This window comes from Dipteris shenzhenensis, chromosome 30 (assembly GCF_047967505.1).
Source record: "Dipteris shenzhenensis isolate YYH24624 ecotype China chromosome 30, Dip_SZ_1.0, whole genome shotgun sequence".
NCBI classification, from domain to species: Eukaryota; Viridiplantae; Streptophyta; class Polypodiopsida; order Gleicheniales; family Dipteridaceae; genus Dipteris; species Dipteris shenzhenensis.
The window spans coordinates 3,158,569-3,163,712 of NC_141625.1; positions in this window are offsets into that span (position 1 = coordinate 3,158,569).

Genomic DNA, 5,144 nt, shown 5'->3' on the forward strand with positions numbered 1-5,144 from the left:
TTTTATAATGAATACTAGCTTGCAATCTCTACAATGAAAGAGAAATACAATAAGGATATAGAAATGAGAAGAAATAAAGTTGAATGCAAAGAGGGAATTTCTCTTACCTTCTTATCTCCTCCCATAGAATTTGACCATGGCTCTCTCCAAACTTCAAGTGCTTTGGATACCAATCTTCTCTCCTCACAGGTGGATTATTGTGGGACCATATGCAAAATCTATGAAATTGATTTTAGACGATTTAGTATTTTCATTCTTGATGTAAAATGGTTTAGAACTCTTTATAACAGTCCCCATGCGATAGTGAGGAAAGACAATAGTGGTTTCTTTGCAATAGACTCTACCAAACTTTGGACCGATGAAAGTGATACTTTTGTTCTTCCTGAGCATTGTGAGTAGGTGCATACTAATGATTTAATTAATCAAAGATTTAGTTTTTAAAGATTCATTGGTACATGTACTTAAGCATAATTTCATATAAATAATTGATGGCATTTGGCACCCATCTTCAATATAGGTGGTTTTTAATCCAGATCATTCTGATCCAAGATGGTGGTATGTGATCCAAGTTGCACCACGAAGTAAGAAAAATTTTAAAGATAGAGATGTGGATATGGAGATGCCACTACCAATGTCAGCTCCAATTGATCCAGATGGATCTAGCGAAGAAGATGAAGATCACAATATGAGCCAAGAGGAAGATGTGCATAATGACATCGTATGGGAGGCAGATGGAGATCACGATATTCAGGAACAAGATGACGATCATCAAGAATCACCCGACTTTATTAAAGAAGATGATCAAGTCTTAGGTGAACATACAATGCCAAAGTACGATGATGATATAGAAGATCAACTTAGTATAGAGTTGGAGATAGACTTGTTTGGCATGCTAGAATTGAAGCCATTGATGTAAATGCTCTTCATTGATTTTTTTCATCTCAAACTTGGACATGAATATATGAGCTTCAAACTTGATGTACATGCTCTTGTACTTTTATTCTTTCAAAGGATCAAACATGTATGAAAAGGAAAAAAAAATTTGTCATTGGGAAAAACTATCTTTAAAGGTCAGTATGGGAAAAAGCACTCTCTATAAAACATCGCTATAGGAAACTGTCTCAGAGTAGCTATATAATGACCTTCTACTAGTCTTGCAAGTGTCACTATATAGTGACTCTGTATAAACATCGCTATATAGCGACACTTGCCTAGAGTTGCTATATAGTGACACTTTTCTAAACCCGCTTTGCTTACCGATGATTAGCGCCCTGCATGCGCTAAACGTTGGTGCTTAAGCATTGGAATAGGGCCCGTGTGTAGTAGTGTATATTTCATAAACATAGGAAACACTCAATTGAAACCATGGAGCTAGTTCTATTAGAGGACAAGATCTCATCATAAATACCTTATATCAATAGATTACCGTTAAGCTATAAAGGCAAGCAAGCAATAGCCAAGCATCATTGCATTCATGGTGGAGCCAAGCATAAATAGCCGAAACAATAGCTCGCCGGTAGCTAAGCATCATTGCATTCATGGTTGAGCCAACCATAAATAGTCGAAACAATAGCTCACCAGCGAGCTATAAAGACAAGGTGCCAAAAACTTTTCTTTTAGATGGCATTTTCGGGTTTCATCTAAAGGTATCCATGTTTGCAGTTGTTTTCAAGGTTTTTAGCCTTCTTAGCTCATTTCTAGTGTCAAAGAGGTCAAATTTTGCATGTATCAAAGGTTTTGTTTCTTCCAAGGAATTTCTACCCCTCTAGTAACATAGTTCAAATTTTGTTGTATTCCAAGGAATTTGTACCAATGGAGCAGAGTAACGATGGTCATCCATAGGTCAAATATTTGAACATCTGTAATTTCTAGTTTTGTGGGAGATGCGTTTGTTTGTATTGGGCCCTCTGCATGTAAAAATACAAGTTGTGCATAAAATAGTATTTTAAATATCTCCCAATGCAAAATGCATAGTTCTGCTTAAATTTTTCTATTTAAAAAAATCATTATGGTTGAGTCAAATCAATCTTTGTAGCTAGAGATCAAGGTGGTTGTAAGAGCTCTACACCATATAATCTTTAATGGCATGCCATGAGCTATAGAAAAAATTCAATAAAAACTCGCAAAACTCACCAAAACTTACTCACAAAATGCCAAGCCAAGAGAGAGAGAGAGAGAGAGAGAGAGAGAGAGAGAGAGAGAGAGAGAGAGAGAGAGAGAGGTTTCTACTTATATGCACCTTCAAGAGGTCTCGCTCTTTCTCTCAACAAGGGTGTCTTCATCGAAGTTATACTTATATAATACTATAATGTAATGGCAAATGTTTTCATAGATTATTTTATTTTTTTCCATGCCATTTGGCATCGGTGATTAGTTTTTTTAATTAAAAATTTTGGAAAAATATCTTAATGGTTTAAAAACATTTACCATATAAAAAAATAATGTACATTGTATCAAAAGGTGCCACTTTTTAACATTTTCATAATATGTTAAATAACTACTCTTTATTAAGATCCCATCAAAGCATACAAACCATAAAAATAAAAGGAAAATCATAACAAACATGAAATTTCAATCCCATGATTTGCTTTTGATGAGCATTTTGACAAGGGAATTGTAAATCATGTCAAAAATAATAGATTCTTCTTGAGGCTAAGAATGAATGCATAAAGTACCATAATTGACTTATCATGAGCATTCTGAGAGGAAATTACAAATCATGTCAATAATATTAAAGCACTTTTCAGGCTAGAATGAATGAAGAGAAGTACAATTGCATGATTTAGCTGGCATGAGAATTTTCCTAGGGAAATCACAAACCATGTCAAAATACTACAGAAAGTGTGATTAGATAAAATCGGTTCTCATCTCCATTTGCTGGAAAATTTTCAAAACATGTCAAAAGACTATAGTACTCTTGAAACTAGCATGAATGAAGAAAGTGTATTATATGATTTGTAAAGAATGTTCAAAAATTAAAGTGCTCTTTAAGGCTAGAATAGCTGTCACATAGCTTATCTAGTTTTCATAGACCTTCTACTACGGGGATTGTAAACCATGTCAAAAGACTTAAGCACTCATATACATTCTACTAGGGGAATTTGTAGACCATGTCAAAAAACTATTTCGTTCTCATACACATTCTACTAGGGGAATTGCAGACCATGTTGAAATATTAGAGTGCTCCTAAGGCTACAATGATTTAAGAGAGTACGATTCGAGAATTTGGTTCTCATGCAAATTCTATAAGGGAAATTTTAGGCCGTATCAAAAGACTAAAGTGCTCTAAAGGCTCAAGAGACCAAAAAGAGTATAATTGAAACTCAATTGCAAGGCATGTTGAGATATCGAGCTCCACTCGTGAAATGCCAGGGTGACCGTTGTGCATTTATGTCATCGACTTGTTAGCTACAGATGCGGTTGGTACACTGCCCATGAATAATAGCTGGATGACAACTATCTTTATGTACTCTAGTTAGTGGCTCAGTTAGTATGCCACCTAGGTTAGCTGAGTTTGGTTTGAGACCCACATATAGGGTTCACCTATTCCTTTTGTACTAAGAGAGAGTTCTTTTTGCTTTCACAACTAAGAAGGCGAAAACTATTTTCAACCTCCACCTTTGTGTGTATTCCCCCATTGTGTATGTGAGAAAAATGCAAGTGAGACTCCTTACTTCTCTCCCACTCTCTTCACATGGTATTAGAGCTCGATTCATGGTAAGCAGCTCAAGAAATCAAACCAAGTTCACGGTGTCTTGGTAAGAGGATCAGTGTTGCTTTCCTTTTTCGAGTTTGGGAGAAAATCTCTACAGGTAGCATAGCCAGAAAGTGCAAGAGTGCACTGTCTCAGATTGGGTCGCCCTTCGCACTGTTCTGCAGATAGTGAAAAGTTGCCACAGAAATTGCATCGTATGCCTGTGCGCAGAGATATTAGGAGTGACAGAATCATTCTTATTGCCTGTTGATGCATAATCGTCACTAGGAAGTGACTGTGTGGTCAAATACCACTTTCGTCAGTTTTGCAGATTTGCCCTTGTGAGGCAAAAGTTGTGTTTTTTGCAGTGACATAATATTTTGCAGTGTTCTATAATGGTGTCTGATGCTCTTTCACAGATTGTCACTGAAAAGCTTGACAAGAACAACTTCCAAGCATGGAAGTTTAGAATGATGAATTTCCTTAAGGGAAAAGGCTATTGGGAGTTCATTACTGGAGCTGAACAAGAACCAGTTATTCCTAATGTTCCCAATCAACAGGAGTTGTAAGCACTTGAAGGTTGGCATGAGAGAGCCAGAATAGTTATGTACTGGCTGTCTATCAGTATTTTAGATTCTATGATTGTCTATATTCGGGATGCAACCACGCCAAAGGAGGCGTGGGATACTTTGACAAAAATGTATAGCACAAACACACATGCCAAGAAAATGTAGCTCAAGCAGGAGTTGCATCATGTACAGAGAGAAAATATGAGCATCAATGACTACCACATGAAGGTGGAGAACATTGCAGATGCACTTGCTTCTATTAGGTCGCTAGTGGAAGATGATGATTTAGTTTCTATGACCTTGAATGGTCTAGGAAAGGATTATGCACAATTCTGGACATCCATTGCCATCCGTGAGAATTTTCCTAATTTTGAGGAGTTGATTGCTCCTCTAATTTCTGAAGAGCAGAGAAATGGTGGTGCATCTTCTTCAGGAGGAACTTCAAAAGAAGCTATCTTCTACTCATATGCTGGAAGAGGTAGAGGCAGAGGTAGAGCAGGCGAATCTGGAGGTCATGGTAGAAATCATAATATGCAACAAATTCAAGAAAAGCAGTCCTATGGAGGAGGACGTGGTAACTTTCGAGGCAGGGGGAGCCAAAGAGGTCGTGGTGGATGGCAGGGAGGCCAAAATGCAAACAGCAATGTTGAATGCTACTACTATGGTAAAATTGGTCATATGGTTAAAGACTGCTATAAAAAGCAGAATGACATCATGACTAGAAAATTGCAGCAAGGCAATTATGCATCCTCTAGTAGACATGGTGATGATAGAAATGAGCATTTGTTTATGGTGCAGCACATGACCAATTCTGTGACAAGTGCAGAAGAAAGCAATGATGTGTGGTATGTTGACTCAGGTGCGTCAAACCACATGACAGG